The 26,319-nt window shown below is 42.3% G+C and overlaps 1 pseudogene; it reads right to left on the minus strand.

Annotated features, from left to right (window-relative positions):
- Window positions 1-15,201: 15,201 nt before the first annotated feature.
- Window positions 15,202-17,160, minus strand: LOC148093570 (NEDD4-binding protein 1 pseudogene; annotated as a pseudogene).
- Window positions 17,161-26,319: the final 9,159 nt, after the last annotated feature.

The raw sequence follows: 26,319 nt of genomic DNA on the forward strand, positions 1-26,319 counted from the left end.
AGACAGCCTATTTTATAATAAAATGTTGAATATCTCATGTCATTTATTGAATACTGTACTGAAAGTGAAAAACAGAATGGTTGTGGGGAACTTACCAAAAATGTGCCCGACTGAAAGCATACTGGGCCTGAGCGATAGAGACAGCCATTCATTAATAACTAATGACAGCTGGTTACTCTTACACCCGGCAACATACTTCTAGGAACTAGCTCATTTCATCTTCATGAGGATTCCTTGAAGCAGGTCCTACTTTTATCTCCTTTTTATAGTTGTGCAAACTAAGACACAGACAGGTTAAGCAACTTGCCTCAGGGCACACAGCCGTCCTATCCTCCACCTCAACCAGAATGACCCGTCTGCACGCAAACCTGATCAATACAGGCTCAAGGCTTCCGCTGTCGCCCATGCCCCTTACGCAAGTAAAACCAAGTCCAAATTCTTAAAATAAAAATCACTTTGGTTAGAGAGATTGTTGGGGTTCGGATGGAGGAAGATGACCTTCAATTGTCAGAGTCCTGGATTAGTAAATTACTAGTAATTTTCTTTATTAAATATGCACTTGGATTCTTTTTTAAAAATTATTAAGAGCCCAGCCAGCATGGCTTAGCGGTTAAGCATTGACCCATGATCCAGGAGATCGAGGCTCTATTCCCCGTCAGGGCACATGCCTGGGTTGTGGGTTCGATCCCCAGCCCAAGGCGTGCAGGAGGCAGCTGATCAATGACTCTCTCTCAACATTGCTGTTTCCATCTCTCTCTCCCTCTCTCTTCCTCTCTCTGAAATCAATAAAAATATAAAAAAAAAATTGTGGACACTTTTACAGGTGTCCCCCATTTCCCCCCCTCATCCCCTCCCCTGGACTTCTGCACTTGGATTCTTTAAAAGGCTTTCTAAAACCTCAATATGTCACACACCAACAAATCCTACACCAGAAATTCAGCAGAGAAGTTAACAATAATGTACTAAAGTGTCAAAGTAAAAATTTAGATTAAATATTGCAGAGTATATCTAACATCTGTTTCCTTGCATTCTTACTATTTTAAACACTATTATTACTCATTCAAAGTTCTCTTCCCAGCAAATACAGCCATTGGCTGAAGGAAAGAATAATTAATACCTTTACAATTTCCTATTTTTATTGCTACTACTCTGACCAAATTAAATTAAATGACAGGCCTTCTCATTTCACTTTATGTATTCTCATTTGAAGTACAAATAAATATTATATTATTTCACCAGCAGTAACAGCACATGGTCTAAATACAACCTTATATTTTGTACCTGCAACGTGATTCTGATCAACCTTTAAGGTTAAGATTTTACTTGGCAAACTTTCTTAAAGAAATAAAATAGATTTTTTAAAGAGGCAAAATAAATAAGTGAATAAAATTCTTGCTGGCCATGCATCTAGTATGGATGAAAGCCATGGGAGCTCTCACAGGAAAATGGTGTTAATCTTGAACAAATTACTTTGTGAATTATTAGATGCTTCTGGGAACCCCCCCACCCCCATTTGTATTATCAGCAAGTTTTGAATTGATTATCTTGGGGACCATTAACCACAGTAAAATGTTCTGGATGGGAGTATTAGTAAAAATCTCTTTATTCATTAAAAAAGGGAAAAAGTAATTATATTCTCTGCCAGGTCCCTTAAATCATTTTCTATTTACAAATTCTTGTAGCTGCTTGAGATTTGCTCGGATCCTTACGTGAAGTGGTTGAAGAGAAACATATGTGAGCTTGCAGGAAACAAAGAGTGTGGCTGCTGGGAGGGCTGGGTAGCTGAGCAGCGAGGCTTGAAGACCTAAGCTCCTTTGTGGAGAGAATCTGTTGACACCTTCCTGCCCTCCGGCCTGGTGATTGTTTACAGGACCTTTCTAAGCACCCTCAGGCTCCTCACCGAGGCAGCAATGAGTAGGCGCAGCAGTAGGAGTTTGTGGGCAGGATGACTGAGGCCCTGGGTAAGGCACTGTTGGCTCTTGAGCCCCAATGCTTTATTACGGTGGCTGTCCTGTGCACTATGGGACGTTTAGAAGGATCCCTGTCCCCTCTCAGTAGGTGTTTTTAGCACTCACACTCCCGGCTGTGACAACCAACTGTTTCCAGACATCACAAATCCCCTCGTATTCATTCACTGTGCTAACTCAGCTGGAAGATTGTGCGGGCCACCTTTGAGGGTGGATGTCAGATTTAGCAAATAAAACTATTTTTTAGTATAAGTATGTCCCAAATATTACACGGACCATACTGGGCATCCTGTATTTTATCCGGCAATGCTAACTGGCTGCAACGGCTGTTGGGGAAAGGTTGAGACTCAGGGAGAAATAGGACGGTAAAATTAGCCCTCATATGGAGCCAAAGCAGCCATTGATTCAGAAACAACCCAGAGGTCAGAGGTAATTTCCGAAGGTATTTTATTTCTGATCAGGCTCTGAGCTCCTATATTAAGACTGAATGCAATTAAATGTTTGTGAAGGAAGTGAATGTCAGAGAAGATATGATTCCCTTTTTCAGTAGCTTGGAAAGATAATCCAATTTTATCATTTTATAAAAACATTGCTGCTAAAATATTTCCTTATATTGCAACACTTTTTACTAACTTGTGTACAGAAGTGAAGTGGCTTCACTGGTTTTCATTCTTTGAGTTCAGACTACTTTTAAAATTGTAGCCACTGGAAAATAGCTTTGAGTGCCTTTTATTTTTCTTTTAAAAATAAAGATAAAACATCATTTAAAGTGTTGTGGTTAAAAAAAAAAGAAAGGAAAACAATCTAAATAAGTATAAAGTGAAAAGTGAAGTCCCTTTCCCACTGTTTTTGATCCTAGTCCCATTTCCAGAAGTAATCACTACTGACAATTTCTACTGAATTATTCTGTGTCCTACCAGAGGTTTTTCTACATACAATCAAGTAAATAAATACCTTTCCATGGTGGGCAGCCTCTGAGATGTCTCCCAGTGACCCCTGAGTCCTGGTGTTCATGTCCTGTGTCATCCCCACCCCTTGAGTGTGGGTGGGACTGGAGATGCACTTCTGTCCAAGAGCATATGGCAAAGTGGGAGGGATGTCACGTCCATGATTAAATTACCAAATACTGTGATGTCCGTCTTGCTAGCACACTCCATTCCTTCTCAGCTTTCAAGCTTCGATGAAGCGAGCTGCCGCGTTGGGAAGTCCATGGCAAGGAACTGAGGCCCTGGGCCAGCAGCCCTTGGGGAACTGAATTCTGCCAGCAGCCGCCTGAGCCTAGAAGCGGGTCCTTTCCTAGCCCTGCCTCCAGATGTCACCTCAGCCCTGGAAGACGCCTTGACCGCAGCCTCATGCCAGGCCCTGAACAGAGGGCCCAGCGCATGGGTGCCAGGCTCCCGACCACAGAAACTGTGACCATAACGGGTGTTTTAAGCCGCTAAGTTTTGTGATAGTTTGGTACATAGCAGGAGATAACTAGTACACCTTCCTTTCACACAAATGGAATCACACCCTATATGCTGCTTGGGGTGCTCTAAGAAATTAGATCCAAGAGTAGGTCAAAAAGGAGAAATGGCCCTGGTCGGTGTGGCTCAGTGGTTAGAGTGTCAGCCCATGGACCTAAGGGTTCTGGGTTCGATTCCGGCCAAGGGCAACGTTCCTTCGTTGCAGGCTCGATCCCGGCCCCGGGTCCCGGCTCATGTGGGAGGCAACCAATCGATGTGTTTCTCTCACATCGATGTTTCTCTCTCTCTCTGTTGCTACCACTCTCTCTGAAAAGCAATGGAAAAAATATCCTTGGGTGAGCATGATTTTTTAAAAAAAGAAATATCAGAACATTATTAAGGAGTAAAGTTGATGGTTTCTCCATCACTGAGTGTGCAGTTCCCTTGTTTAACTGACCTTTTTTTTTTTTTTAAAGAGAGGAGTGACCTCTTTTTTAAAAAAACCTATCTTTATTGATTTCAGAGAGAGGAAGGGAGAGAGAGAGAGAGAAACATCAGTGATGAGAGTCATTGATCGGCTGCCTCTTGCATGCCCCTGACTGAGGATCGAGCCCGCAACCCGGGCATGTGCCCTGACAGGGAATCGAACCTCGATCTTATGGATCCTAGGTTGATGCTCAACTGCTGAGCCAGACTGGCCAGGCTGACTTTTTTTTAATGAAACAATAGAATTACACCTAACATTTAAGAATAAGTGCAGCCCGGCCGGGCGTGGCTCAGTGGCTGAGCATCGACCTAGGATCCAGGCGATCAGGGTTCGATTCCCGGTCAGGGCACATGCCCGGGTTGCAGGCTGCAGCCGATCAATGACTCTCTCATCATTGATGTTTCTATCTCTCTCTCTCTCCCTCTCCTCTCCTCTCTCTGAAGTCAATAAAGGTATATTTAAAAAAAAAGAAAAAAACAGTAAGTGCAAAAAGGCAATTAAAACCAGAAAAGGGCCCAAGCTAGACCTTTCAGCACTGAGTCAGAAGTCTTGGAATGATAAACATTTTTGTGCGCCTTGCTCTTTGTGGGTTACTTAGTATATTATGGTCCCATTATTCCAGTGGCTAACATTTGAGGTCACACATCTGAGCAAAATGAAACACCATGAACATCCAGCTACCATTAACTTTAGATATGTAATAATGATATGTCAGTAATTCCTCATTGACATTTTTACTATAGGGTTTTTGATATAATGCTCTCAAGATTTTAAAAGAGCACTTTTGTGGTGCTTCTCAAATGCCCATGGTCACAGTTTCCCTGGCAAAATGCCTGAGCAGCAGGAGCTGAGCCTTTCGATTTGAGGTTAAGCCCACCTGAACTCCACTTTCGCTGGTTCTGTAAAGCCTTCATTTCAGAGAGAAAAGCCAAGCCCTTCAGAATGTAACAGCTAAATCCATTCCTTTTCCAAATATTAGCTCATCCCACAAACCGGCAATGAGTTTCTGAAACATGCTGGCTGCCACCCAATCTCAAATGAAGTTATTTTCCACCTTATATAGTAGATGCATTTCAGCCATGTCCACCATAAAGCAACCCCATATAGAAATCATTGATTTCTATGATCAAATCATAAAAGTGCTCCCGGGAAAAGATTCTCCAATAGGGCATATTGTACCTAAAAAAATTTTTTTAAATCCTCACCTGAGGATATGTTTTTCTATTGACATTTGTGTGTGTGTGTGAGAGAGAGAGAGAGAGAGAGAAAGAGAGAGAGAGAAACATCATTTTCCCACCTCTCATACACTCCCAGACCTGCAACATTTTCGTGTACAGGACAACGCTCCAACCAACTGAGCCACCCAGCCAGGGCAGGCGAGTTGTATTTTGATGGCTAATTTTTACTTACTGAGACCCACTAGTGTTTTTAATACTCACAAACATAAGATTTCCACCTGACACTAGCCACCTTGCTCAACCCCCCATCGCAGGAATGTTTTTTATGCCTAGAGAGTATCTAGAAGAGGGGTTGACAAACATTTTCTATAAAAGGCCAGATAGCCCAGCCAGCATGGCTCAGTGGTCGAGCATCAACCTAGGATCCAGGAGATTGAGGTTCGATTCCCGGTCAGGGCACATGCCTGGATTGTGGCTCCATCCCCAGCAGGGGGTGTGCAGGAGGCAGCCGATCAATGACTCTCATCATTGATGTTTCTATGTCTCCCTTTCCCTTCCTCTTTGTCTGAAATCAACATATATGCATATATAAAAAGAAGGCCAGATAGTAAATATTTTAGGCTTAGTGGGCCATATGGTCTATGTTGAAAGTACAGATGCTCCTCGACTTATAATGGGGTTATGTCCCAATAGATCCACTGTAAGTTGAAAATATTGTAAGTAAAAAAATGCATTTAATACACCTAATTTACCGAGCATCATAGCTTAGACTAACCTACCCTAACTGTGCTCAGAACACTTACATTAGCCTATAGTTGGACAATTATCTTGAGTTTTATCTCAAAAGTAATTGCCTTCCTCTTCTCACCAGAAGCAGTACACACAGATGGGCATTTTATAGACATGATGGGGTGTGAAAACACAAAATACAATATCCAAAAATGTTGGCAACACAGTACACTGTAGAGTATTAGATTTTTACCCTGGCGATTGTGTGACTGACTGGGAGCTGTGGCTCACTGCTGCTGCTCAGCATCACGAGAGAGTATTGGACTGCATACCACTAGCTCAGGAAAAGAGAAAAATTCAAAGTATGGTTTCTACTGAGTGTGTATCACTATTGCACCACCGTAAAGTAGAAAATTTATAAATCGAGCCATTGTAAATTGGGACCATCTGTGTTTAACTCTCCCATTGTAGTGTGAAAGTAGTCCTAGACTGTAGGAACACCAGTGGGTGTGATTGTGTTCCATTAAAAGTTTATGGACACTTAAATTTGAATTTCATATAATTTCCACATAGCATGTAATATTATTCTTTTTTTGATGTTTTTCAACCATTTAAAAACCATTATATGGCTCACTAGTCATATAAAAACAGGTGGTGGCCAGATTTAGTCCATGGGACAGGTAGCTCGCCAATCCCTGATCTAAATGGTACATTTTATTCTCTCAGCTCCCCAAAATCTGTCCTCTGGGTTTGGATATTTTCAATGCCTATGAGAGTTGGATTACACAATTTCATATTTTCAGAAGATGTAAATATCTAAAAGATCATATTTATCCATTCATTTAAATAAACTTAAAAAATCCCATTTGTTAATCTTTGTTTTTTTACTGGTAATTTTAGTCCATTTATAGTAGTTGTCATTATTGACATACTTGGACCTGTTCCTACTCTCATTTCAGTATCTCATTTTTTCTGTTTCTTTTTAATCCTTTCTTACTTAAAAAATTGATATCTATATTTCTCATATCACAGTATAAAAATTTAGCACATGCTCATTCCTTGGCCTTCTCCTACCCCATTATGTTGGTAACTTTTAATTCTGTCTTCAATATATTTGCTCTTTTTATCTAGTCTTAGAGATTTCTTAAGCACAATAATAATGTTTTTCACGTAATTTTATTACTTTACCTCATATATCTCTTGCAGCTTTTCCTGTGTTTTACTCCCCTCTTTTTACTCATTTAAATACTGTGTGTCTTAAAACTTCTGAGGCCTTTTATGTCTTATGAATATTTTTATCACGCCCTTGTATTTGAAAGCAGTTTGATTGGATCTAAGATTCTAAGTTTTAAGTTAGTTTCCTTTAATATTTTGAAAATACTATTTATTCCATTACCCTTAACTTTTTTTAGCTTGCAGTTTCACTGTTGAAACATTTGTTACAAGGGCCTGGTTTTGATCTTTTAAATTTATTATTATGAAACAAAACTTACATACATTTTTTAATGTACAATTCAGAGAGGCGCCATGGCTTCATTGCAGCATCTCCTGGGGGGTCTGAGCCTTGCCAGCCCCTCCCCCACGACACCCTTGCAGTTGGCGAGCCCCTGCTCCTGTAACCACGTGCCACCAAAGGCAGTGATAAAAAATGCAACAAGACTCGGTGGAATGTGCTACTCAGGCGCTGGAGAAATATAACATACGGAAGGACATTGTGGCCCATATTAAGAGGGAGCACTACAACCCCACCTGGCACTGGCACTGTATCCTGGGGAAGAACTTTGGTAGGTAGGTTACACACGAAACCAAGCACTTCATTTACTTCTATGGGCTATTCTTCTGTTCAAATCTGGTTAAAAGCATGGGCTGTGCCACACTCCCAGTGATACATCCAAAAACAAGTATGCGGCCTAAATTTCAAAAACCAGAGACCGAACTCTTCAGCCTTGCCTAAAGGAACACCTTGATCTTGAACCTTTAATGTGTTGTATCATACAGCGCAGTCTCTCTGCTCATTTGTTGTGGTGATAAAACAATTAGCAAAAGAGCTTACATTTGTATTTAGTTTCTATTCCATACCTCTCTGTCCCATGGTTTTTCGCCACAAAATCCATGTCTTTCCAGCCTGGCCGGTGTGGCTCAGTTGGTTGGAGCATTGTCCTGTGCACTGAAATGTGGTGCATTCTGTTCCCAGTCAGTGCACACACCCAGGTTGTGGGTTTGATCCCCAGTGTGGGGGATCAATGTGTCTCTCATACGTCGATGTTTCGCTCTCTCTCCTTTCTCTTCTCTTTAAAAAAATCAATAAATCAATAAAAACATATCCTGAGGTGAGAACAAATAAAACCCAAAAACCCATTTCTTAAAAAAATCTGTTGGAGAAAAAAAAGTACAATCGAGTGGTTCCTAGTATATTCACAAAATTGTGCAACCATCACCACTATCTAATTCCAGAACATTTTAATCGTGCAAAAAAGCAAGGCTGTGCTCATGAGCAGCCACTCCCTGCCTCTGCCAGCCTCCGGCAACCACTAATCTAATTTCTGTCCCTGGATTTCCTTACTCTGGACATTTTCTGTAAATGGAGAAAGCCACGCTTACTCTTCAGCCCATCAGACAGACAGTCTCCCGGGTCAGGTCTTGTCTCTCTCTCCCTCTAATGAGTTGAACCGTATCTCCAAAAGCTCTGCCTGCGTCCTGACCCCTAGCACCTGAGAACGTTGCCTTGTTTGGAAATAGGGTCTTTGCAGATTTAACCCAGTTAAGATGAGGTTGTTAGGGTGGCCCTCATGCAATATGACTGTTGTCCTTATGAAAAGGGGAAACTTGGGCACTCTAGACAGCACAGAGGGAAGAGGGCCGTGTGACTGGTGTCTACAGGCCAAGAAACGCCAAGATTTCCAGCCAACAGAAGTCGGAAGGAGCAAGCAAGGACACTCCCTGGAGCCTTCAGAGGGAGCACGGCCCTGCTGACACCTCGATGCTGGATTTCTGGCTTCCAGAATTGGGAGACACTCAGTTTGCGGCACTTTGTTATAGCTGCCACAGGACATGAGTGTACTCCCCCAGGGAGAAGCAGCCTTAGGAGGGGACATGTCTCAGACTGTCCTTCCCCAGCCAGGGACCTGAGAGGAGGAGCGGGAAGCCACTGTGCAGACAGACACCTGGGCTCACCTGCTCCATCGTGTGTCGCTAGCACAGGACTTTCGTGCTCTCCTGGTATTACCTGAGGACACTTGGACCAGAGTCTTAGTCCCTTGGGCGCAGGGAGCAGGCAGGCAGTGGTGGGGAGAGGCCAAAGCAGAACCCGCAGCTCCCCTCGCTCTTACCTGCCCACAACCACGGGACTGCTCCTGTCCCCTGTCACCCAGGGCTGCTCACAGGTTATTCCTTGTTGTCTGTCCTGCCCCTCCAGGCCTGAGGGAGCTGCAGTTGTGCTAATTCTGCATCTTGGTCAGAACAACCCCGCCCACCCAGTTACATATGAAAAATAAAGCATTTATTGGACACTTCCTCTGTACCAGGCCCTGTGCAAGACACTGGATATAAACGAGGTAAAAATACAAAAGACGCCATCCTGCTTTCAGGGTGCCCTCCGCCTGGTGACGGAGCCAGGAAGGCATTTCGAGGACAGAAAGGGCCCCTGCCTTCCTCCCCAGCAGCATGCCGCGCCCACCCCTTGCTGCCTGCGTGCTGGCCCCCTGGTCTTTCCCCAGTTCCTTGAGCATATGCTGAGTAATGGAAGTAAGAGAAAAGGTCATTTTAATTGTATAGATTAACTGAGGCTCAGAGAGGTTAGACAATATACCCTTCAAATCACTCATCTGGGTGATATTGAAAGTCAGGTCATCTGCACGACAGAAATGATTGATCAACACCCCTGCCCCCCTTCTTCCATGACAGAAGCTTAAGTTTTAGCTGGTTACTCTGCCTCCTGCTTCCCTAGACCCTGGGTAATGAGACAGAGTCAAATGTTGCCTAGTTCCCTGCGAAGTCTCCCACTGAGTTCCCGCTACTTGCAACTCAGGACAGCTTCCATGAGGATGGGGCCACTCTGGAGGGGTGGCAGAGCAAGGGGCTGGACAAAGTCTGGGTCCCCAGTAGCTTTGCCAAGTTGCCCTAGAGCATCTGCCTTTTGGATTTGTACATGAGAAAGAAACAAACTTCTGCCTTTTAAAGCCTCTGTTATTATTACTATTTTTTTACTATTATTTGCAGTCAAGGTCACCTTCACGTGTGTGAACTTATGGTCTAATGGTTCTCCACTTAGAAGGTCCCTGCATTTGCTTTACTTACTGCTGTGGCCAACTTGAAATTCTTAATATTTGAACAAGAGGCTCTGTGTTTTCTTTTTTTTTTTAAAATATGTCTTTATTGATTTCAGAGAGAGGAAGGGAGAGGGAGAGATAAAAATATCAATGATGAGAGACAGTCATTGATCGGCTGTCTCCTGCACGCCCCCTACTGAGGATCGAGCCTGCAACTGGGGCATGCGCCTTGCCTGGGGATGGAACCGTGATCTCCTGGATCATAGTTGGATGCTCAACCACTAAGCCACACCGGTTGGGCCGTGTTTTCATTTTGAATTGGGCCCTGAAAATTATGTAGCTGGTTCTGCTTGCAGCTGAACCTAATCCTAAATGATATAGTTAACTCTGAAGCCCATAATTTTTCTATCCCCTGGTCAGCCGTTTTCTGAGTTATTCAGTTCTAAGATCAATCTTTTGTGTCTGAAGGGTAGGGGACTTCAATGGCCTCTTAGTATCCACTGGCCTTTCTGTTAGAAGGACCCCAAATTTCCTTTGAATTAATGGTTTAGGGAGGAATGACCCCATTCCTGCTGCAGGAAGTAGGCCCAAGACCATCAATGCTTCCCATTCCCTGGTTTTAGGGATTGATTTGGGTCAAGGACAAGGACCCACTCCCAGCCAGTGACAGTCAGGTCCAGAATTTTTATTTCATCTGTAGGGAAAAGGAGCTCCAATAGGATGAGAAGAAGCTAAGACTTAAGGATACCATTTGAGCCCCAGAACTGAGCTTAGCCTCAGCCACTCCCCACTTTCTGGTTACTGGAGCCTATAAAATTTGTCACCACATCACCATCTTTTTCCTAAAACCAGTTGAGTTGTATTTTCTGTTACTTGCAGTGGAGTAGGCCCTAATTAATTCATAAAATTTTCTCAAACACAGGGAAACCTTCCCAATAATATCTTAATGAAAATATTAGCAGGACTATTATTTTTGCAGGATTTTGATGTTTTGTTTGGTTTTCTGCAGCAAGTCATATTTGGGGAAATGATTGAGATGACTCCTAGGGCCTAGGAAGCGAGGAGTCCTCTTGATGCCTCGATATCACAGTGTCTTAAAGAATCTGTTTAGCTGTAGTACACTTTTAGATCTTTGAGAAGTATACTCAGAGGTACACTGGAAAAGAGAAATGCAACAAACAGCATAAATTCTTTCTATAAATTTTATTAAACAACTATTTCTGCTATCACTGAGAGAATAGGAAAGCGGAAAATACTACAATTTTCTTGAAAATGTTTAACCTCAAGTTGGTATAATTCACATACCTGGTATGATTCAATCTCTTTTGTGTATGTGTGATAAAATTTACATAACAAAATTTAACATTTTAGCTATTTTTAAGTGTACATTTCAGTGACGTTACACATTTACAATGTTTATAAACAACACCGTTATCTATTTCTAGAGTGTTTTCAGCATCCTAAACAGAATTCAGTCTATTATACTCCAATATATTAAAATTACAACAAAGAACACTGATACAAAGATGAACTTTGACCCAGTTGGGGAACTTTTCTATCTTAATAAATTGACTCCTTCTTAAATGCTACAATAGCAAACATATATTCATGCCAGAACTCTAGAAGCATTTACACAAGTAGGTAAAGGATTTTCAGGTGTTAATGGCCTAAAATGAGTCCTAGGACTAGAATTTGGATCTACCATTTCTAATTTCTTACTCTTTACAACATATTACTGTCTTGCCCAATGGGTTACTAAATTAAAACTGTATTAAAGCTTATAAATGCAAGATGTACCCTGTATCAATAGTGCCCACCATAAAATAATTATTTCAAAGTGAATCTGTATGGAATCCCTGTTGTAAACTTTGATGTCTTTTCTCTATAGTTATAATCCAAAGGACATTATTTTTTCAAAATGTTCTCAAGTTTCCCCCCCACTTACAAATCTAAAGAGACTGACACAATAAATATGTCTCCTTTGAGAGACTGGCAAAATAGAAATGAAACGATAGAACATGAAAAGTCTTCTTTTCTATTAATCCATGGCTTAAAGCCCTAAAAATAACTTGATCAGTGGCTGGTATTGTGTTAAATGGTGACCACAAAACAGCCTGTTATTTCCTGGCATGCCATTTTTCAACAGTGTGCTGTAATTATAATGGACTTTATTGACATAATAAATACGAGAGCACAGGTGGTATCCATTTCAAGATGTTTAATTAAAGAAATGAAAGATCTTGTAATATGGAGTTGACACGGAGAATTTGTCAAGCCACAATAAAATTTTTCAATAGCTGTGACCTTGGGGTCATAAAATGACTGATCAAGAGGAAAACATTTTTATGATATAGAAGTGACTACACCGACTTATTTTATTCTTAGCTGTAATGCCAAAGGTGAGAGTGAACAGCTGCTCACCGCCACCTAGTCTAAAGCTGAATGGGGAAATCTATACAAATACTGTCTGAAATCATAAGCTATCATTAAATAATAAAGCATGGCAACTTTTATTTTTAAGAATACTGAAAAGTGCAGGCTTCTGGAACTTTACTGTACGGCCTTTCGAAGCTAATGTCAGCATGCATAAACACTAAAACATGAAGAAAAAAACAGTGATTTTTTTCAAAACAGTAATTGAGGCCTTGTTACAGACAATTCTTTCTCATACAAATCAAGATGTAAATATCAAAATAATATTTAAATTAGGGCAAAGCATAACAAGTTGTGCAAATTCCAAGGATCTTTTAAAAAATAAGCTGACTGGACTTGGCTGGTGTGGTTCAGTGGTTAGAGCATTGGTCTGCTCACCGAAGGGTCTTGGGTTTGACTCCTGGTCAAGGGTGCATATCTGGATTGCAGGTTCAATCCCCAGTCCCAGCTGGGGCACGCAATCAATTGAAGTCTCTCTCTCCCTCTCCCTCTTCCTCTCCCTCTCTCTCTCTCTCTCTCTCTCGCCCTCCCTCCCTCCCTCCCTTCCACTCTCTCTAAAAATCAATGGAAAAAATAGTCTCGGGTGAAGATTCACAACAACAAAAGCTGACTGCTTTAGCTCAACCAATGGAACAGAACTTTGCCCTTTATATGCAGCCTGTCATTCATTGCCTCCCCATTATAGCTATGGTAAGAATCAAATGATATTTGGCAAAGGAGCCTTTGCTGCTGTGCATTTTTAAAGGGAATTTATGCTGGGAAAACTTGAATTTAAAAGTATCAAAAATACGTGTTATACATGGGTACATTTTTTCTCAACCTTCTCCATAAAACAGAACTTTTAAGATGGTATAGACATTTCTAGAAGTTCTCGGTAGACTTAAAAGGTTGGGTTTTCCAATGCCAAGAACTTCACAGTTGTGCAGCTCATAGTTTCAACAGGAATGATGAAGTTGATGCTCATTAAAAAAATATGTCAGCTTTATGAGATACAATTCACATATACAATTCACCCTCTTAAAGTATATAATTGAATGGTTTTTAGTATATTCACAGAACTGTGCAACCATCATCTCTCTCTAGTTTCAGAACATTTTCACCATCCCGAAAAGAAAACCCATACCTGTGAAACAGTCACTCCCCAATTCCCCCTCCCCCAACCTTAGGCAACCACTAATTTACTTTTTCTTTTCTTTTTTTTAAATATATCTTTATTGATTTCAGAGAGAGGAAGGGAGAGGGAGATAGAAACATTAATGATGAGAGAGTCATCGATTGGCCGCCTCCTGCACATCCCCAACTGGGGATCAAGCCCACAACCCGGGCATGTGCCCTGACCGGAAATCGAACCCTGATCTCCTGGATCCTAGGTCCATGCTCAACCTCTGAGCCACGCCCGACAGGGCCTAATTTACTTTCCGTCTTGTATGGTTTGCCTGTTCTGGCCAATTCATATAAACGCAATTGTATGACAGGTGTCTCTTCATGACTGGCTTCTTTCGCTTAGCGTAATGGTTTCAAGGTTCCCCCATGCTGTCACATGTATCAGTATTTCATTCCTTTTTATGGCCAAATAATATTCCACTGTATGGATGGACTATTTTAACCATTTCTAAGTATATTCATCTCTCAGTGTAGGCGCATTTGGGTTGTTTCCACTTTTTGGTTACTATGAATTATGAACATTTGTATACAACATTTCGTGTGGACATATATTTTCAGTCCTCTTGGAGAGATACCTAGGAGTGGACTTGTGGGGTCATACAGTAACTCCATGTTTAACTGTTTGACGAACTGCCAGACTCTTACAGAGAATGCACCACTTTACATCCCTACCAGCAGTGTATGAGGGTTCTGATTTCCCCCGCATCCCCACCAACATTTGTTATTGTCTTTTTAATTATGGTCACCCTTGTGGGTATGAAGTGACATCTCATTGTTGAACCTCGCTTTTCAATATAAATTATTCCATTGTCTTTGGACTAAATGTCTCTTCTTCATTTCCCATACCACTCCTCAGCCCTTCCCGTAATTCCCATTGTTAATTTTATGGTTATGCCTGTTTTAACACCTCATAAAGCCCCATTTCCCCCATTATGCCCCGTATCCTAAACCACTCTGAAGGTGGTCACAATTCCTTCAGGACTTTCATTCTGACTGTGGCACTAAGTTGGAACATTCACGACTTAGTTGCACCTCCATGCCTCTCACCCCATTTAAGCAGTGCAATCTTAAATTTTAAGGCTTCTCTAAGGAGCACATTTTTATAAAGTATTTACAACACTTAGTGTATTGATGAGGATTTATTCATAGAGATTTTAAAATTTATAATAAAAAATGCATACTTTCTACACCCTCATATTCCAATAGCCTACTCAAAGTAAGTAAGAAAAATTATTTGCAAATACAATTTGGTATCCATGATATCCATGATTGGTCTTCCAATCTTGATGGAGGTCATCTTAGTTATGACACATTGCAGACTACTCATGACTTTAATGGATTTGGAAACTTTACTTAGGATGTCTGACACAGTGGAGTGTGAAAAAATGATACATTTTTTGACAATTTATAAAATTTGAGAAATGCTAAAAAGCCAGAGATGAGAATAGTGGTGTCTACTAAAATATAGTGTGAGGTTGTTTGTGATTTAGTTACATGAAGTTCAAAACTTAGCATAACTAATTCATGGCTTTAGAAGTCCAGATCTTGGTTACCTGGTGGGAGGAGGTAGAGGGAGAGGAAGGGCTATGAGGAGGGGTTCTGGGGTGCTGGTTACCTTCTGCTTTTTGCTCTGGGTTGTGGTGAATAGTCCTCTTTGTGAAAATTTATTGAGTTGTACACTTACAATCTATGCACTTTTCTTTTTGTTATAGTCAATAGATTTTTTAAAAATCCTAACCAGAGGATATGATTTTTTTCCTATTGACTTGAGAGAGGGAGGGAGAGAGAGAAGCACTGATGTGAGAGAGAAACATTGGTTGCCTCCTGTAAGCTCCCTAACCAGAGATTGAACCCCATCGGCTGCCTCCAATACACACCCCACAGGGGATTGAACCCGCAGCCTGGGTATGTGTCCTACCAGGAATCAAACCTGGGACCCTTCAGTGCACAGGACCACGCACCAACCAACTGAGCCGCAGTGGTCAGGGCTCAATATACATATATATATTTTTCTTTTTTGAAAGGCTAATCATATCCATTTGTTAATATTTTCAGCTTTAAGGCAAATAGTTTTAAAAACATAAAAATGTCAATACACTCAAGAGTAACTGCTATTAAACAGTTCTGAACAGGCAGAAAACGTAGACTTTCCTTTGACAGAAAAATGTTAAATCTGTAATAGCAGCATATTTATATACATATAAAAAAGCTGGCTTTGAAAACCCAGGTTGTTATACACAAAACATCGGTCTGTTTTTCTTCTGTACATGCCAACGGCGCACACCGGCGTTGGTCCTGGGGAGCGGGGAGCGCGCGTGGCGCTCGGGTGGTTCCCGTCCGCGTCCGCGTCCCCGTGGGCCGCCTGGGTCTGCTCGATTTTCAGTCTCTGCTCCGAGTCCGAGTCCGAGTCCGATCCCGAGCCAGCGGCTGGGCAGGGGGCCCTGGGCCCGAGCTGGAGGCTGGTGGCTGGTGGCTGGTGGCTGGTGGCTGGTGGCTGGTGGCTGGTGGCTGGCGCTGGCTGCCTGGGCGCCTGGGCCCCTGAAGCTGGGGTGAAACGCGCGCGCTTGGGGCAGGGCGGGGAGCAGGGCCTGCAAGTCCCCAAGGAAGACGTCCTTCCCGAGAAACTCTACTCGGGTCCATTTCTTCCCAGAGGATCATCGGGAACCACGCATCTGTCCCCCACAAAGGTGCCCTGGGGCAACCTTTCTGTGCTAATTTCTCTCCAAGAGACCGACTCAGTTACAAATTCTCTGCAGTTATATCATTTGTTACAATGATGCCACCAGCTTTGTCCGGTAAGCGTGGCAGAAACCTGCCGTCGCGAGAGGCGACGCTTTCTCCAAAGACCACCCGGGCAGGCCTTAGAGACAATATGCCATGTGCCAGCTCCTGGGGCCCGGCTCAGAAGTGTTGCTCTGTGACGCTGGGGTCGCGCCACGCCCTCCGCTGTGGGACAAGCGCAGTGACGTTCCGGTCACCGAGCTTCCAGAAACAATCGCGATCCCGCGACAAGAGAACTTCTTCAGGCTCCGTCTATGCCTGCGTGCTCCAGGCAGTCCTCCCCGGTCGTCCTGTAGCTCCAGCTTGTGGGCACTTTCAGGGTGTCTGGGAGCCTCCGAACCCCGGTACCCGAGGAGTCGTGAGGTCAGAAAGCCCCGCCAACCCGGCGTCAGCGGCCACCGTGCCAGCTGGGGCGGCCGCTCTGCAGGACAGGGGCTGACCCTTGGGCTTCGACTGAGGGGGGCTGCGGCACCCCGAGCGGTTCTCACCCGCAGACTTGAGGTGATGGGGGAGCCAGGGCTCTCCGTGCTGCTGTGAACCATTTTTGCAGAAAACTGGAATTTCGGGCTGGTGGCTCCAAGCTCCTCTGGAAACAAAAGTGACAACTTCTTTGGGACTTGAAAGGGCAGCAAAGAGGGAAAGGTCTCTGGCCTCAAGGTGCATGTTCCCTGTGTGGTTCGGATGTGAACTCCAGGGCTCTTGTTTCATAGGACATAAGACTCTTTGTCAGGCTTTTACAGAAAGTCAACTTCAGAATTGTCCATCTAACAGAATTTTTAGAAGAGATTTTATTTTGTAGAACAGTTTTAGGTTTACAGAAAAATTGAGCTCATTCAGAGTTCCTTATACTCTATATCCAGTTTGCCCATTAATAACAGCTTACATGAGATGGTATATTTGTTACAAGTTATGAACTTATATGGATACATTATTGTCAACCAAAGTCCATAGTTTGTTCCGATTTCCTTACTTTTCCCCTCATGTCCTTTTTCTGTCCCAGGTTCCCATCCAGGACTCACCATTACATTTAGTCATCTCATCTCCTTAGGATCCTCTCGGCTGTGACTTTCAGACCGTTTTGTTTGTTTTTTTCAAATTCTCACCCAAGGATATGCTCTATTGATTTCAGAGAGGAAGGGAGAGAGAGAGAAACATTGATGTGAGAGAGAAACATCGATTGGTGCCTCGTACAGGCCCCGGACCAGAGATCAAACCCCAAACCTAGGTGTGTGCCCTGACTGGGAATGAAACCCTCAACCTTTTGTGGTACTCCCGGGATGACTCCAACCAACTGAGCCACCTGGCCAGGGTGATACTGTTTTTGATGATCTTGACCATTTTCCGGAGGACTGGTCAGGCATTTTGTAAAACGCCCCTCTATTAGGATTTGTCTCAAGTCTTTCTCATGACTAGATGGGTTACAGGTTTTGCAAAGATCTAACAGTATTTGCTAAAACTTTTTTCTTAAAAAAAAAAAATCTTTATTGATTTCAGAGAGAGGAAGGGAGAGGGAGAGAGAGAGATAGAAACATCAATGGTGAGAGAGTCATTGATTGAGCCCGCAACCCGGGCATGTGCCCTGACTGGGAATCGAACCCTGATCGCCTGGATCCTAGGTCGATGCTCAGCCACTGAGCCACGCTCGGCCGGGGGCTAAAACTTTTTAAAAGATGTTGTTTATCATCTTCCTTAATGGCCCTGTACAAGGAACTTTGTGATAAATTCCTTTTTTTATCCCATGGGAAAATGAATAGGGCTGTCTCTTTAGATTAACCTGTATGTTCTCTTTGTTGGAGAATCAGAACTATATAATCCAATGTGATTTCTTTTGTGATTCAGCTGCTAGAAAACAACAACCTAAATCTGCTCATCTGGGATGCCTGGGCACATTTGTTCTCTCTGCTGTTTGCATGTGGTGGCTCTTTTGTTACTTTATTAATAATTTTATTGGCCATTATGATTAACCTGTGAACCACCTGTATCAGTTTCCTCGGACTGCCGTAACAAATTACTACAGACTGGGTGGCTTAAAAGAACAGACGTGTATTCTTTCCCAGTTCTGGAGGCTAGAAGTCTGAAAGCCAAGTGTTGGCAGGGTTGGTTCCTTCTGGAAACCCTGAGGGAGAATCTTTTCCGTGCCTCTCTCCTAGCTTCTGGTGGCCGCCAGCAATCCTTGGTGCTCTTTGGCACGTAGACACAGCACTTTAATCTCTGCTCCATGGTCTCATGGCCTTCTCCCTGCATGTCTCTGTGTCACCGCTCCTCCTCTTGTAAGGATACCAGCCATTAGATTTAGGGTTTACCCTAATCCAGTGTGACCTCCTCTTAACTAATTACATCTGCAAAGATCCTATTTCCAAAACAAGATTACATCTGAGGTACCAAGCAGACATGAATTTGGGGGAGACACTATTCAACCCAGTGCAGTACCTCACGTTGTTTTGGAGGTAGATGAGCATACATGCTAAATAAATAAAAATAATATTTGTCACCTTTTACTACTCTACTGACTCATCAGAGTCATCGGGGTTTTCATAAATGTGTCAATAGTCTTAAAAGAAAAAAAAAATTACCAAATAAAACTTTGTAGTTAAGCTCTGGCCAGGTGGCTCAGTTGGTTGGAGCATCGTCCTGAACACCAAAAGGTTGCGGGTTTGATCCCTGGTCCTGACGCATGCGGGAGGCAACTGAATTGATGTTTCTCACATCTCTCTCTCTCTCCCTCCCTCTCTCTCTAAAATCAATAAACATATTTCTGGGTGAGGGTTAAAAAAAAGTGTAAAAAACCCAAAAAACTTTGTAGTTGACTCTGTTTTTTAACAATCAAGACCAAAAAAAAAAAAAAAAAAAAAAAAAAGATATGAAAAGTGTAAGAGCACCAACACAAGGGAAAGGATTTCCTGCTTGATGACCTGTGGGTGTCTCCTGCATGGAACTTGGTGACACCCGTAGAGCACTATTAAGGCTAAAGGGCCCTGTGTGGCTGTTTCCATCTGAGCTCTAAGAAGGAAAGCGGAAGGGTAAGTTGATACTCCCTGGAAACTTGTGACAATTGTCTGCTTCTTTTGTGGAACAGAACCTATGGTCAGTTTAGGGGAAACTGAGTTGAGGAGAATAGTAGAGCCATTTCAACCTGTTTTTAGAGCTTGCCTAGGCAAAGATACTATAAAGCAGGAATGCCAGTTAACAGTACCATGCCACCCATTTAGTAAAGGCTCTTGCTGGACTGTGGCCTTCCTTTTTTCCCCAACCATTATTTCATAGGGATGGCTGTGCTATTACCCTTACGAGTTTGAAAACGGGGGAAGTCCCATTTACTTACATTTTACATGCCATTTGAAGGCCTAGAGAAGTCGAGTAACTCTTCTAAGGTCCTACAGCACATTAAGGTCTAGAACTCGAAACAAGCCAAGCCCTAGAGTACAAATCTACTGATCTCTCCACCAGCAGCCTCTCTGCACCCTAAATGAGCAGAATGCCCTCTCCCCTGTTTTTGCAGCTTTGCCACATATTAGAGGCCAATGTTACTCATGGTTATCAAATGATTCACTCAGCAAACGCCGGCTGTGTGCGAGGCACTGCATTAGCCGTGGGAGGGTTCTGAGTGACCAAGCTTTCAGAGAGCTTCGGTCGAGAAGAGACTGACACACACGCAAATCTACCGCATTTTCCCCCAGGGTTTGCACCTCTGTATTTACTTTTGTCCCACTGGATCTGCCCAAACCGTCTGACAGATCCGGACAATGACAGTCAGAGAGCCTCGTTTGACCGACACAGCTAATTAGTGAGCAGACAGCCTGACTTTTAGTTTCTACGATTCATGCTAGCTTCTCCTAAATCCCATTTATTTTCTTATTTTAGACAATGGTGTGATAGAACTGCTCCGATTAGAGAACTCTGTGTACTGAAACTAAGCATGTTGAGAAACAGTATTGTCCATTTCTCAGAGTAATCGAGGTTTTCTCCCGCTTCCTTTAGTATATGCCAGATATGTGAATTATACAGATAGGCTCCCATGCCCTGAGCAAGTTCCTGAGCCTGTCAAACTTAACAAAGAGCGAAGCCTGGGGTTTGAACCCGGCGGGAGGAAAGCGCAGTGCTGCAGGGGGAAGTCTCTGCTTTTCTCAAGGACCCTTATTTTTACTGTGGAGTAATGTTGGACTCTAAGTTAATCAATATGAGTAGTAGTTATTCAAAATGGTATAGTGGCTCCAGGAGTCAAGGTACCTCTTAAAAATGTTTTCTGGAAGTAATAATGAAGTGATGAGCATCAGTCTCGCAGAAAATGAAGTGGAGAAAAACATAGAAAAAAGGCATTGTTGTCACAGTATCAGCCATTGTTACATAGCTTTGAAAATATGTGTATATTGGGAGTGCGGGAAATTCATTCCTAAACATAAATTTGTTAGGAATATAAAAGTCTTGGGGAAATAGGCATGCTTTAGAGAAATGGTGGGAAGGAGGGCTAGAGTTTTATTTTATTTATTTTTCATATTCTTTTTAAAAAATATATCTTTATGGATTTCAGAGAGAGGAAGGGAGAGGGAGATAGAGAGAAACATTGATGTGAGAGAGAAACATTGATTGGATGCCTTAAGCAGGCACCCCAACCAGGGATTAAACCTGCAACCTGGGCATGTGCCCTGACCAGTAATCAAGCCTGTGACCCTTCATTGCATGGGGCGATGGTCTAACCACTGAGAAACACTGGCCAGGGCTAGGGTTAGCATTTTAAATTGAGTACAGGTTCTAGAAAGTGAGAATGCCAAACTAAAAAATTGTTACTTTAACCCAGGGGTTTGTAAACGTTGGCTCATAGGCCAAATGTGGCCCACTGACTGTTTTATAAATAAAGTTTTATTGGGATACAGCCATGCCCATTTGTTCAGGTATTGTCTTTGGGTGCTTTCTGCACTATAAAGTAACAGTTCTGAGTAATTTCAGCAGACACCATATGGGGCACAAAGCCCTTTATATATGACCCCTTACAGGAAAAAAATTGGGTCCCTATAACAGACAGTATCGAAGGTTCCAGACCAGGGGCATGCTGTGGTGGAAGCTATGAGGAGCTTAATCTGGCAGCAGGGCGTAGGATGGGCTGGAGTAGGGAGGGGTAAGAGCCCCGCAGCATGCCCTGCAGTCCCGTATAACGCTGCCAGGCCTAAATGAAGTTGGCAGCAGTAGAAGTGGGGAGACAAGAGATATTCCAGAAAAACAGAACTTGATCCCCAATTAGATAAAAGTGGAGCAGGACTTGGGGAGGATTCAAGGCTGAGCTTGGGTTACGGGAAGTATGCTTATGTCAGAGCTGGAAGAAGGGGCGCTGGCTTGGGGTAAGCTTCTGAGTTTAGTTTTAGGCAGACTGCCCTTCGATATACCTGGTCTCTCAAGTGCGTAGAAATGCCCACAGACGATGGCAACGTGGAGCCCGAACTCGAGAGGTCAGTGATACGGTTACTTGCAATGTAGCTGGTAAAGATGTGTTGCAATGATTTAGAAAGGTTTAAAAAAGTTATGTACTGGAGATCTAATATAAATTGTGATGAAACGGGCCATGACAGCCCTCCAAAAAATGGGCCCTTCCTAATGTCACATGAGTCACTTTTCAGTAGGGCCAGCTGGGGGGCAGCCAGATTCTCTCCCAAAGACCAAACCCTGTGCTTTGTGTGCTCATGGCCTTCTGCTCTCCTTCAACACATTCTCTCCGGTGCTGTGTGCATTGGGCATGTACAGCACGGAAAGGGCACACTGCCATATGTAGCAGCCCCGTGCACAAACGACAAATACTAAATTATCCCAAGCCCTGCTCACTACTCACTTTACCGTAGGTCCACTTGTATACATCAGGCTGTTAATAGTTTTTCCAGTTTCACTTGGTTTAACCTTGATTCTTGCTATTTCCAGTCAGATGCCAATGTTTATATTTCTCCTCTCAGTTGCTTTGCTTGTGGAACAAATCAAGTTCTTTTTGGCTCAAGCCACCCAGACTTGAGAAGGGATCTGTCCTTCCCACAACTCCCCAAGTCCTGACTCAGCAGTGTGCATGGACTCTCCTCCAGAATTTTCCAGAATATTCCTGGACTCTCAGTCTTTAGGCTGCTCCAGATATCCCACTGTTCCCCCCCCCGCATGAGCTCTCTCCTTTCCAATACTTCTTCAAACTTTCCTGAATCCAGCTCCCCCAAATGTCTGTTTTACTCTCTTATTTCCTCTCATTTGCTCCAATAGCTCTTAAATTGCTTTGATTAGCATATAAACCTGATCTCCATGTCCAGTTCTTTCAACCCCACTCACAGGTTACCTCGCCTCCCTTTTCCAGACATACTTTTGCAAAATCTCACACAAATATCTGTAAATGTTAGCACACCTACAATCTATTTAAATGTTGGCTGGTCCCTCAATAGATGGAGGAGTGGGGAGCGAGATTAGTAATTGATCTATCGGCATTTCAGCTCCTGGGAGGGATATTGTAATCACAGGAGCAACTTTAGAAAAGTTATTTTGTCGTTAAATAAAAAGTGGCCTTATAATTCATTAAAATAATTGTCAATTTTTCCTACTGATTAGTATGTGTGAAGTTCATTACTACATATTTTCCCTGTCACCCCCTGTGACATGCTCCTAGATGGTCTGACAGCTGGCATGCCCCAGGGGGGTGGCGGGTATAGCCTCATACCATTTCTCTAGCCAGACACACAAGCTATTTCAGCTCTGACCTTTGTTCACTCACCCTTGACATCTACATCAAGTGGCAAGGCTAGGCATTCCTTGTCCTTGCTTTGGTTCACATCATCCAAAATGTATCGACAAGTCAATTCTACTGTTTGGAACAAACCAAGTTCACAGAATTGTTCTAAATAATGAAAGAAAAGAATTCTTTTCACATTAAGGGGGCCCCAATCTCATTGTTAATATCAACAATCCCAGTCTTTTAGGGTTATGAAAAACCTGTTGTGTCCTGGTGAGGCAGACAATGCTTGCTTAATCTTAGATAGCTTTCAGCAAAAATTAATTTACTAACATACGAAAAATACAAACAAAAATTTAAGATTATATTCCCCCCACTGAGGCTCAAATGAAAAATGCATACAAAATATTTTTATCCCTTCTTTTTTTCTTTAAAATTGATTTAAAATGCCAGTTCATTCTTTTGGAAAGATCAGGATATATTCTTTTAAAGACAAAGACTGGAAAAGAATATAGAAATTTTAAAGCTTTCTCTATTAAATTTGAAATGGTGGAAATGTAGGTACTTTATTTTACTTTCCATTATTATTTGGTAAATAAAAAAAAACAACAAATGAGGAAAAATAAAAACCATGTTTTGATAATAATATAAAACTTGCCTCTGGCTGTTTTTTCATTTAAAGAGAAAATTGTCTTTTTCTTTTAAATGGAAAAGCTCAATTATTTATTAAATTAAAAAAAATTGAGTATAGTTGGTATACAATATTATGTTAGTTTCAGGTATACAGTACAATGATTCACCATTTATATACCTTATGATGTGATCAAAGTAATGACTAGTAATCATCTGTCACCACGTGAACTTAATTACAATATTATTGACTTAATCACAATATTATATTCCTTTTCACCTCTTTCACCCATCCCCCTCCCCCCTTCCCTATCTGGTCTGGCAATCATCAGTTTGATCTCTATTTCTATGAGTCTTTTTATTTCATTTTATTCATTTGTTTTCTTTCTTTTTTAGATTCCACATAGAATCTAAATCATATGGTGAAATCATATGGTATTTATCTTTCTCTGTCTGACTTACTGTATTTCATTTAGCATAATACCCTCTAGGTCCATCCATGTTTTTACAAATGGCAAGATGTCATTCTTTTTATGGCTGAATAATATTCCATTGTGTATATAAACCACATCATCTTTATCCATTCATCTATCAGTGGACACCTAGGTTGTTTCTGTATCTTGGCTATTGTAAATAATGTTGCAATGAACATAGGGGTGCACATATCTTTTCAAATTATGTAGTGTTTTTGTCTTCGGATAAATACCCAGAAGTGTTGGGTCATAAGGCAGCTCTGTTGTTGCTTGAGAAACCGCTACACTGTTTTTCACAGTGGCTACACCAACTTGCAGTCCCACCAACAGTACATAAGTTTCTTTTTCTCCACAACTTTGCCAACACTTTGTTGACTTTTTTTATAATAGCCATTCTGACAGGTGTGAGATGGTATCTCATTGTAGTTTTGATTTTCATTTCCCTGATGATTAATGATGCTGAGCATCTTTTCATGTCTGGCCATCTGTATGTCTTCTTTGGAGAAATGTCTCTTCATGTCCTCTGCCCATTTTTTAAATTGAATTATTTTTTATTATGATTGAGTTGTATGAGAAGCTAAATAATTTAAATAATGCTATAGTGGACAATAGTTGGTGACAAAGTTAATGGAGTTAGTTGTTGGATCCTAACTTATTTACCCCTGAGTAATTCTCTATTAACAGAAATTGTAAGGCATTAGACTAAAAAGATTTCCAAATGTAGTAATTAAAAACATGAAGAGCTGTTGCCACTTGTGACAACATGGATGGACCTAGAGGGTATTATGATAAGTGAAATAAGTCAGAGAAAGACAAATACCATATGACCTCACTTACATGTGGAATCTAAAAACAAAACAAAAACAAACTCACAGATATAGAGAACATTTTAAAATATATATATATCTTTATTGATTTCAGAGAGAGGTAGAGAGAGGGGGAGAGAGAGAGAGGAACATCAATGATGAGGGAATTATTGATCAGCTGCCTCCTGCACGCCCCCTGCTGGGGATCAAGCCCTCAACCTGGGCATGTGCCCTGACAGGAGTCCATTGGCAATCTCCTGGATCCTACGTCAATGCTCAACCACTGAGTCAGGCAGGCTGACTGGACTGTAATTTTTTTTTTTAATATATCTTTATTGATTTCAGAGAGAGAAAGGGAGAGGGAGAGAGAGAGAGATAGAAACATCAACGATGAGAGAGTCATTGATCAGCTGCCTCCTGCACACCCCTGACTGGATATCGAGCCTGCAGTCCGGGCATGTGCCCTGACCGGGAATCGAACCCTGATCACCTGGATCCTAGGTCTACGCTCAACTGCTGAGCCACGCCTGGCCGGGCTCGACTAATTTTTTAAAATGAAGAGCTGGCAAATGTTTTGTTACATTCACGTAAGTCCAATAGTTAGCACATCTAATTAGATACGCAGTCTATATTTACATCTGAAGTGATATAAATAGTATGATCAGGAAAATGTCTTATGGATCTAGTAGCCTGGCCTTCCGTCATGTTCCTCCAGCAAGTCACCAGGGTTTACATCCAGCACCTGCCCCCTTCTAAAAGCCCTATCAGCAATCGTGCACCCGTGCACTTTCTTCTTTTAACTGAGATAATTACAGAGTCACGTGCAGCATAAGAAATAATTCAGAGAGCCCTGGCCGATGTGGCTCAGCACAGGCCTAGGTTTCGGGTTCAGTCCCTGGTTGGGGCCTGTTCAGAAGGCAGACCATCGATGTTTCTCTCTCTCCCTCTCTCTTTTCCCCCTCCTCTCCAAAATCAATAAAAACACACACATATATATACATTAAAAAGTAATAATTCAGAGAGATCCCTGCTACACTTGACCCACTTTTCCCCATTGGGAAATTTTGCAAGATCACAGCTAGGTTACTGAGGTGACACAGCTCACCATCTTGTCCAGATTCCGAGTTTCACCTGCTCTAACCTGTACTCAGCTGCTGTGCTTTTCTGTAGCAAGGTCCTCTGCACTTCTGACATGTTTCTTCAAGAAGGACCCCAGGCATCTTACTGGGTCACTGGTTCTCAGCGCCCCGTACTGCTCTCTGGCCTGGAG

The sequence above is a fragment of the Miniopterus natalensis genome, chromosome 3 (genome assembly GCF_054644295.1).
Source record: "Miniopterus natalensis isolate mMinNat1 chromosome 3, mMinNat1.hap1, whole genome shotgun sequence".
NCBI classification, from domain to species: Eukaryota; Metazoa; Chordata; class Mammalia; order Chiroptera; family Miniopteridae; genus Miniopterus; species Miniopterus natalensis.